This window comes from Psammomys obesus, unplaced genomic scaffold, assembly GCF_907164565.1.
Source record: "Psammomys obesus unplaced genomic scaffold, mPsaObe1.curated_primary_1811, whole genome shotgun sequence".
Taxonomy (NCBI): Eukaryota; Metazoa; Chordata; class Mammalia; order Rodentia; family Muridae; genus Psammomys; species Psammomys obesus.
This window is the reverse complement of record NW_026586383.1, coordinates 2305003-2315589: the sequence shown is the minus strand read 5'-3', so window position 1 is coordinate 2315589 and position 10587 is coordinate 2305003. Positions and strand designations below refer to the sequence as shown.

At 43.1% G+C, this 10587-nt stretch overlaps 1 protein-coding gene across 2 annotated transcripts in view; it reads left to right on the top strand.

Moving 5' to 3' along the window:
• The first annotated feature begins 2066 nt into the window (after positions 1 to 2066).
• The window catches only part of Arpp21 (cAMP regulated phosphoprotein 21), a 159001-nt gene continuing 150480 nt past the window's right edge, over positions 2067 to 10587 (top strand). The window contains exon 1 of one of the 2 annotated variants that reach the window (XM_055601647.1): positions 2067 to 2426. The gene's annotated coding sequence lies outside the window, so the exon portion shown is untranslated. Of the gene's footprint in view, positions 2427 to 3009; positions 3739 to 10587 lie in introns of those variants that run through there. The other variant, XM_055601646.1, reaches the window with a different exon arrangement.

The following is a 10587-nucleotide window of genomic DNA, read 5'->3' as shown; positions in this document are numbered from 1 at the left end:
TCCCCCACCCTTCCATGTCACCCTTAAAGTGAGACAATCACTGCCACTGTGACCTTCTGACCCAGCAGTCCAAAACAGGAAACATTGTTTTAGAGAACTCAAGATCTGTTAAGGTGTCAGGCCAAGAGCTTAACTGTTAGGAACCATTTCAGATCATTTAAGGAAATGTGCACACTTTCTGAACGCCTATAATAATAACATTGCTCACTACCTGCCTAATAGCCCCAAGGGGATACTCCAGTCCCACACCGGGACACAATTTTTTTAAATTGGATAGTTGAATACCGACTAGCAACATGGCCTCAAATAAACTTGAGCCCTCTCAGGCCACTGATGTGTTGGCAAAAATATTAGGAGAGATAGAAAATGAAATCCAGATAATGTTTTAATTCCAAGTGTGCTTGTTATTTCCATACAGAGCTTAAAGGTCCACAAGGACTGGACATGGTGGTGCAAACCTGTGATCTCAGCACTCAGGGAGGCAGAAGCAGGCAGATCTCTGTGAATTGGAGGCCAGCCTAGTCTATGAAGTGAGTCCAGGACAGCCATGGTTACACAAAGAAACCCCTGTCTGAAAAACAAAAACAAAACAAAACAAAACAAAACAGAAGTCCACAAGAGACATTCATTACACTAACTCTCATCACCCAGTTTGTGCATATATTGTTAAGATTTAGAAACTTTGCCAGTATAAGTGTTAGAGGGTTTTTGTTGTTGTTGTTGCTGTTTTGTTTTTTGTTTGTTTATTTGTTGTAACAATTCTCACTGAATTTCCTCTCCCTTTTTCAAGGCAGTAATTCCCACTCGGGTTTACAGAATTGGATTCTATGTCTATGTAGGGATGGGAGTGGGGTGTATCTTTGTACATTGGGGGCGGGGGAGGGAGTGTTTTTGTCTAGAAGAGATACCCACTGAAAACTTATAGGACTTAATACAATTGCCCAAGAAGAAGCTTAGTGTTTTGTTCTTAGGATGCCATTTAATTTGAAGAACTGGGATGTGATTAGAAACATTTTAATTGTTTTTCTGTTACATTCCAAATGGGTGGAAAACACTTAGCAATATATTTTGAGCTGCATGAGTAGGAAACATGCAGCTACCGCCCAAAGTGACAATCGTGAAAGGATCCTTTTGCCTGAAAGTTTATGCTGTGGATTCTCCCTGCCAGCAGAAGTGGAAACATGGGGGGGGGGGGTGAATCTAGCACCTAGAGAATAATTATCTGTTCATCAAGGAGCAGCCTGACTTTCTACTCTATAATGTGTGTGTGTGACCTTCTATTCTGAACTGTGTGTGTGTGTCTGTGTGTGTGTGTTTATAATCTATATACCTGGAGTACCTGGGATTATGACCATACAGCTCTGTGCAAATCAGACTTCTAGAATATCACAGAAACCATGAGTCTTAAAACCTGTGTTTTGTTTTTTTTGTTTTGTTTTGTTTTTTTGTTTTTGTTTTTTTTTTTTTGGTGTGTGTGTGTGTGTGTGTGTGTGTGTGTGTGTGTGTGTGTGTGTGCTGTTTTTTAAAGTCTACCGTTAAAGGTGGGTGTCATTAAATAGAAGTCAAAAAAGTGAAGAGATTTCCGTGGCACAGTTTGTGATAGTTATATATTTGCTGTCTGTTGCTGGGGTTACTAATCACTACTGGTAAGGGTTAATTTTTTTTTTTCAATGTATTGCGTATTGCAGCAGAGCCACCGTTAACTCACTGTCTGCATTTCAGAAGCCTGGGTGTTGGATATTGTCAAAATGAGCTTTGGCAATTCCACACAGAAGTGCACAACTATAATTCTGCTGCCCATTAATAACAGACCAGCCAAAGAGCCCGGAATCAAATGCCTTGCTCTCAGCTGGGGGTAGGAAACCAGAACGGGCTAACTTGGCTGGTGACCTATGCTGTCTGGAAAGTAGGATACATAGTCGCTCAGGGATGGGTGGAATTCTAGAAATTTATTCGCTCTCTTCACTGTACTTTTTCCTCCTTTTGGTAGTGTGCCCTTAGACAATGAAAAATAAATGAATTGCAGATAATAAAAATAGTACGTGTCTCCAAAACAAATGGGTAAATCAGCGCTTTTATTTCTTCAGGTGTCATCTCTGCTCCCCGCTCCAGCCCTACCCCTCTGGGCTCTGCTAGGTTTCTCTCAGTCAGTGCACCAGCGCCCAGCAGGCGGGCAGCAGTGATCTGGGCGGTCTTGCATCCAGAGGACCAGCCTGGCTGAGCAGCTGGACTTGAAGTCACTCTTAGCTCCAGAGCCCGAGCCCGAGCATTTGAGAGCTCAAGGCTGAGAATCATTTCGTGGGTGGGGTGAGGTGTTGCCGCCCTGGGCTGTTCTCTGCACTTGGTCCGGGAGAGTGAGCAGGGCACCGGAGCACTGGAAGCTCTGGCCAAGCATCCCTCAGGACTGGAGGTGGTACCCCAGCGAGGTAGGCAAGGGCTGGGCGCCGGGGCGCGCCTGATGGCTGGGAGGGAGAGACAGGGTGGCGGGGCCGGGGCAGCGCGCCAGTTTCCTCTCTGATTAATGATGCTCGCGCTGCCGCGCGCGTGGCTCACGCGCTTTGTCTCCAGCCCAGGGGTGGCAAGAGCAGTGGGGATGGCAGCGCCCGGAGCCGGCTGCGCTCAGACCTCGGCTTTCGAGTGGTGGCAGAGCGACCGGGCATCGCTAGGCGTCCCCGCAGAGCCACCTCCCCTTCTCGGAGGGGTCGGGAACACGGGTCTAGGGCCGGAGCCATGGAGGGGCCATGTGCAGTGCTTTCGGTGCCCAACCGGACAAGTCCTTGGCTGGCGGGGAGGAGCTGGGCGACGCCTGGAAGCCGCGCCAGCTGCGTGGGAGGGCATGGCTGGGGGGGACGGGGGGGGGGGCTCATCAAGGCTGCTGACTCCCGTGGGACTGCGAGAGTGACCGGCAGGTGGACGCTTTCACTCAGCCCGAGAGAGCTCCAGCGGGCGAGGTAGAGAGGTGGAGAGAGAGAGGAGAGAAGAGGAGAGAAGAGAGGAGAGAGGAGAGAGGAGAGAGGAGAGAGAGAGAGAGAGAGAGAGAGAGAGAGAGAGAGAGAACTCAGTGAGAGAGGGAGGGACAGGGACAGCCAGCCCCGCACATTTGCTAGCTCCCTGCAGTCACCTCCTCCCACCCGACCCGGGGAAGTGGCCGGAGCGGAGCGCAAAGTAGCAGAGAAGCTGCGGGATCCGAGTACAGCAAGAAACCTGGTCCCCGCAGTGCTGGTGGGACCGCAGGACGCGGAGGGGCAGACAGAGCAGAACTGGTCGCTACTCCCGAGAGAGGAGCGGAGCAAAGCTGGGAACACACACAAACACACGCACGCACGCGCGAGCACGCACACACACACACACACACACACACACACACTTTCCTGGAGCAGACAGACAGACTGACTGACAGACAGGCAAACAGACACAAGGAGCTCAGCAGCCTGCGGTGACATACAGACTCTCCAGCAGCGAAGACCTCCAAGCGTCCGGAGAGGCGACAGTCCGACAGCCACAGCCACGCGGTCCGCACCAGCAGCGCCAGTGCTGGGCAGCGCCAGGACCCCTGCCTCCAAGCCGAGTGCTCCTTTCGCTAGCAGTTAAATAAATCGGCCAAACAACAAAGGCAAGCCACAAACCAAACTGACCCTACCAAAGCATTCACTGAGAAACAAATTTTCACAAAAGCCCCAAACGAAATCCAGTCAGTCAAAGGCACCAGGACGCTGGGTAACTCCACCTTTCCTTCAGGTAAAGAGCCAAGTCTTCCGACGTGAACATCGCAAGCCTTTTGTGTCTCGCTGCTGGGGTTTCTGCTTTTGCCGCCCCCTCCCCTTTTCTTCCTACCATCTCTCTGTGCTTTCCCTTTGACCTGTTTGTCGCCTCTGTGTTGTTTATCTTGTGTCTATGTCTCTATGTCTCTCCCGCCGAAGGCATGGGTGGACTTTTCCCCAAATCAGGCAGAATTTTAAATCTGGGGATGGAATTGAAAGGGGCTTTGCTTTTTCTGCAACAGAAGTTCCCAGTAATTTTCTGTGGGGTTTGTGGTGCCAAGTTTGGCAATTCTCTTAATTAAGTTGAAAAAGACTGTAGAGAAAATGGAAAGTTGTCACTTTCGGTTATCACCACAAGGGTCCTGGGTCCCAAGAGGTTGGAAGGGGGGAAAATAACAATACTTTCTGTTTTATTTTTAAAATCTTGAAGTGATTTTCATGGCAGCCTCTGATTTAAGGTTCGATATCTCAGTGATGAATGTGGTAGTAGGATCGGATTTGATTCAGGCAAGTGTTTTAAAAAGTTTATTGGGAGGAGAAATTATATGGCTTGGTATTTATGTCACGGATATGTTACAGAATAAGACTAGAGTGTGAGTTCAAAAGGAGAAACAAAGAGAAAAAGTTACAGGGGTGTTGTGATGGGAAGCACAAGGCAAGGCTCCTAGAAATGATCTACCTAAGGATGTGTTACAGATGGCGAAAATTATTTTACTGTCTGATTTCTCAAGGTACGCAGCTTCTGCAAGCAAGAACGACAGTCTCTAAAATTGAAATGAATCTGTATGTTTTCTCAAAAATTTGCCCCAATGCAGAATTAATCTAAAGTGTGCCAACCCCTTCCTCATTTGATCTGCCCTGGAGATCAAATCTGCCCTTACTGCTTTAAGTAAGCAGCCAAGTAGACATGGAAGGAAGGCGTTCATTCTTTTTTTAATTCTGTAGAAGTCAGAAAGCCTTTCATACACACTTCAGCATAAGCAGACCCTCTCCTGTCTTCTTCGGTATTATATTGCCATAGGGTTTGGATGTCTGAATAGCATTTTAGCCAATGTCATTTTCACAAAAGACAGTCATTTGGAAGGCACAGAGTCTGGTTGTGCTTCCTTCAAATGGCAGAGTGACCTTAACGTGGGGCTGTCTGTGCGGGACCCTGTCTTCGGGGTTTTGTAGCTCTTAAAGGTATGTATCTGCTTGCACTTGATTCTCAGTTTCCTTTGTCCTCATCTTCTTTTGCTTTTTTAATCGCTTTGACTGACAGGCTATTTTTATATTTCTAGAGAATAAATGTAGATGCCTTTTTAAGGAGACGGATGCACTTTGTTTTCATTACAAAAGATTGGGGAAAGATCATCTCTTGGGGTCTGTGCTTGTCTGTGCAGTCATGATTTGGTTCCAATTTTAAAGGTATTGCCTTAGACCATCATGTTATACGTGTCTTAAGTTTTCCTCTCTGGGTATGATTTATGTCATCAGAATGATACAGTAACTAGTCCTCTCAGAGAATGCTTATTTAACAGTACTTAAGTGAGGCATATTTACAGAAACTTACACAGCTCTGAGGAATACCTTTAGGTTTCTCGGTGACTTAATTTCACTACATAGTGATTTCTTTTTCCTGCTGCTGATTCAATTCAGACTCAGGCAAGTAAGTGTGCGTGTGTGTGTGTGTGTGTGTGTGTGTGTGATTAAATTTTCAAATTGCCAGTCTCCCAGTGATTGCTTGTCACAGATCCCAGTAGAGTTTGGTTACCTTGAGAGCTGTAGCAATCACCCTGTTAGAACATGCAGCACTGGGGACCTGGGTGCAGTCTGGTTTTGCATGCTGTTCAGTGAAGGAGTGGGCACCTCACTCTGCAATGGAAGAAGCATGATAAAAAGACAGAGGCCAGTGAGCTTGTGCAGACTGCAGAGCAGAGGGGAGTGGAAAGGTAAAGCAGGATGTGGAGGTGGTCCTCTAAATCAGATCCTTATATCTCATCAGTGGGAATCAATGGGTTTGGGTGAGAGAATGCTCTCTGAAGAGTTGGTTAGGTAACCAACATCTTCAACATCTTCATTGGTTCTTAGAAAGAAGACTCAGTAATTTGAGTTCCTTAAAACTTGAAGGAGATGCTAACTGGAGACTTCCTGTGTGTCTACTATTTTTAATATAAGCTGTGAGAATGTTGGGTAATGAATGCAGACGTAATTTCAAATTCCTGAATCATTGTTCTGCTGTGGCAGATGGGTTAGACCTTATGAAACATTCTGATATTCAAAGAACTACCGTTATCTTCATATGTGGTGGTAAAGTGAATTTTTGTCATGGGGATTGTTTGATTTTTTTTCTATCATGAACCTGAAACTTTGCTTCAGAACTGAGACAACTAAGAGACGCAGGGAGCTTTGGATGGACTCAATAGAATGTTTGGGTTGTTTTCTTTCTTAACTTTCAGGTAAACACCCAACATTTATCTTTCCAAAGACTGCATATTTTAAAATGTCTCAGAGGTAGCGTTGCTCACCTTAAGAATGTCATCCTCAGGGGCAAAATATCTTCTCAAAATAGCATGTAAGATACAAGAGCCATCTGTCTGCATTGCTGGCACCTCCACAGAACACCCATCTTAAGGTACAAAGTGGGAATGTTTACTAAGAAAGATATCTGGCTCATTTTCATCTTAACAGCATGCAATCATCAGGCCGCTCTTTTTTTTTTTTCCGCAAAATGAAACTCATTAGACAAAACACTTAAGTAGTTTCAGAATTATTAAACATAATAATGTGAGCAGTTTATCTGGAATGGGGAGCTAAGTCATACCATTTTGTACTAACGGAACTTAAGAAGTCAATGTGGATGTGACCAAGTTTAAAATAAGATAAACCACTAAGAACAGGACTTTGCATGGAGATACTGCTGGATTTTGTTTGTTTTTGTTCATTTGACTTCCAACATGGTATTTCTAGAGGGGAAACCACCCACGCTGGCTGTTACTACTTCCCTCACGGCTCTGCCTTTTGCACTACAGTACTGGTGCCTTTCTTGAGCTTTTCATGTCCGAGGGCATTTGCATCTGAATTCAAAGTGCATTTTTGTCTTTGGACAAGATAATGATAAGCTACATGAGCAGAGCTTGGAATGAGTCAGCTTCTGAAGACACAGAGTAGCCAACAGCGGGGCATGGATAAGATGGATAATTCCTTTAGGATGAGGAGACAGTTTAAAGTCCACTGGGCTGGACTGTACAAATTTAACTATTTGTTCATCAATCAGTTTTTTGAATCTGGTCTGTGACAAGATTAGGCAAGAATGGGGCACCTAAAAGTGTGGTTGATACAGAAAGCCATTTCTTCAGGGGTAAGTACCGGCATCATTTGAATTGGATTGTGCATTTAGGAAGCTGTAGCTCTTCTGATTACAGGACCTGGCTTCCACAGCAATGCGTTGGGTCAGCCAGGAAGTGTTCAGCATACCTCAAGTCAGTGATGTTGTATTTGTAAAACATCCACTTCTTCTCTTAAGATAACCTTTGTATTTTAAGAAATGCTTACTTCGTGTTTCTATGGTTTTCTCGTTTTTTGTATTGTTCACTCCAACACATCACATTAAATATGAAAAACATTTTAAACAGTGTTATAGGTATATGCTAAAGGATTGTGGAATGCAAAAATAGAGAGAGGAAACACACACAATGCTATGTGTGACTGAACTTATTTGTATTTTTGCTTCTAAGTTTCTTTTAAGATATTTTTTATGGTAAGTTTTAAAATATTGATTCGTTTTCAGTTCTCGGTCTGGTCGTAGATTAATTTAGATCGCATTGGACTGTTGTTGGCCATAGATATTGAAGTCTTAATTATTTATATTTACATCACAGACAACTCCTGTCCATGAAGATCCAGTATGAACCGCAATGTGAGATAAATCACCATTCACTTACTGAACTTGATAAAGAATAAATTCCTTAAGTATCAAGCTCATGCGACAGCTTTTCATGTGGACAAGACTGTTATGCTATGGTCTCCCAATTCTCTTCTGTCTGGAGATGTTTTCTTAGTACATCAAACACCTTCTTAGCATCTCCAGTATGTCATTGCTGAGACATATCTGTGTGACTGAAAAAAAATAATAAGTCTGGAAGCAAGGCAAAAAAACTGAACTGAAATAATTACAATTGAAGAGTTAATGGAAACCATAGGTGTCAACTTAACAACATGGTATTGGCTTTCTGCATTCAGACTAAGTCCTTAGCGCCATGCTAAGCTTCTCCCCCATCCCACCCCACCTCCTCCTCCTCTTCTTCCTAGCTGCCAGGATAGATCCCAGTACTGCCAGGCAGGGAGAATATTAACCAGTGCCTGTGGTCACAATAGATTGATACTTTAAATTCCATCTCTGTATTTTCCATATGAAAATCTCTCCTGGCAGCATTTATAACCAAAAACTTGATGCATATGACAATGTGACAAACTTTCAAGGTGGTTGTGCTCGTATAATCAAAATGAGGATCAAATGGACAGTGCAACTTATTGAAATACTGATCAGTTAATCTACAAGTGTTTCATTCAAGGCATAAATTCACAATTTCTCCCAAGTCATAAATTCCTATCCACACATTTAAAAATATCACTATTACTCCTTTTACTTAATGACAGATAATCATTAGCTTTTTTTCCAGGTGATATGAGACATAAATTGTCTCTTTTATAAGCAAACCTTCTAGCACATTCTCAGTTTTTCATATGACTTCAAGATGATGTGTGCAGTTCTGAAATTAAAAATAACTGAGGATGATATTGAAATTATTACACTTGTGCCAATGTTAAAGCCAATAACTCCTTAGGTGACATTCATTTAAAGGTAAAACCATGCAAATTTTAGTTCTACTTTAAAGAGAGGAGTGAAGAGTTTTAAGAAAAACAATGACATCATTTTAAAATTTCAAAAATTTGGTAAATTTTGTAGAGGTTTACTTGAAATATCATGGGCTGTGCTGTGAGGGAGAAATACATAACCTGTGGAAATATCAAATCATCTCTTTATAGCTGCTTCCTAGAGACCAGTTCACAAAGCTCATCTATCTCAAGGAGTCTAGATTGATTTGCTCATTGCCCCTGTCATCCATTTTAATGCTGGAGTTCTTAATAATCTGCATTCTTTTATTTCCAGGTCACTGGTTGCTTGTTTATTGTACACTAAATACAGAAAATAGATGCGGTAATAATAACCAGCCGGGAAGGTGGCCTTCTGACACTTAGGAGAGTCCCTTCATATTGCCTAGACAACAACCCTCACTTCAGAACATTCTGAAGTACAGCCTTCCAATGAAGAGAAAAATAAGCTCACTCATTCTGGCATTTTGATTTAGAAGGCATTAAGAATCAGCAGAAGGGAGAGGCTAGAGAGATGGCTCAGTGGTGAAGAGCACTTGCCGTTCTTGCAAAGGATCTGAGATCTGTTCCCAGTAACCACACGGTGGCTCACAACCATCCACAGAAACACATGTGGTGCACATACAGGCATACAGGCAAATGCTCATAAACACAAACTAAATAAATCCAACCGTCATTTAACATTACGTAAACGGAATCAACATGCATGAGATGAAATGTTTCAAAAAAATTTAAATACAATGTGGAATATCAATTTCTAAAAGGGTTTCTTTCTCCCAGTTTAAATAAACTCTGTTTTCACGAGTACATTAGGTGGCTCGGAGGCCATCCGCACACTCAGCCTTTCAAGTAGCAGTCACAAGATTTGCTCAACATTACAGCAATTTAGAAAAATCTAGATATGGACCACTGAAGTTAAAGGAGGGACAGGTTAACTCATTGGCACTCAGAGAGGTTAGTCTTAATTCTTTAATTTTTTTTAATTTGCCTATAATAAGCTCAATGGGAAAATTAAAATCGGTCCAATGATTTTTCATGTTTCTAAAAGCACAGACAAAATTCTCACAGTACATTCTAGCACTTATTTGCAGGAAAGCACATCGAATGATGTTTTCGGCTCGTGTTTTGTTTGCCGCTGTGTGTGACTTGGGTGGGAATTTCAGTGCTGCTGTGATGGCCTAATGACATCATCAGCTGAAAAGAAAACAATCCGATCCACATATGCAGCAGAATTAAATCTCTGCAGCGTGTACATTAGCTAAGGACTGCTTCTCTGAAACAAACGGTTAAAAGAGTGCTAGGCAGGCAGTTTTGTTGCTGGAAACGGCATACTTTTATTTATTTGTTTGTTTGTTTATTACAAAATGAGTCTATATATTTTATTATCAGATCATGACTCCTGAAGCCAATATGGTACAAAGACAAAAATGGTATTGCATTCTCCATAATGAATTGTTAGAATTCTGCGGGGGGCGGGGGGGATGGCTGAGCTAAAACAGCAAAGAGTTGATCTAATGTTTTTTTTTTGGGGGGGAGTGGTTATTTTTGTTGTTGTTGTTTTGTTTTGTTTTCTCTCATTCATTCCCAGGCCTCTTTAATTTTGCTCTTAACACATCTCTTCTGTAAAGACTGAAATCCTTTTCAATCCCGAGGTTTTCACGTACTCATTAGGGTTGTTCTGGAAACGTCCAGTAATTCTTTGCTGCTCGAGCTGCAGGAGCATTCTGCAGAATCCTGCTTGCCCCAGAACATCGCTTGTATTGTGAGGGATAACATGTTTAGTCTCACAATTGTCGCTTTCTCCTAGTACTATAAATAACTTCTGTTTAGGAATTCTTTTCCGCATCGGGAGGTCGGAGACGAGACATGATGTGCCTGTTCATGTGTCACAGAAATCTTGGGCTCAGTGTCGTGAGCCAGCCTGTGAAGGTCTCTGCCTCCAAGACTGACT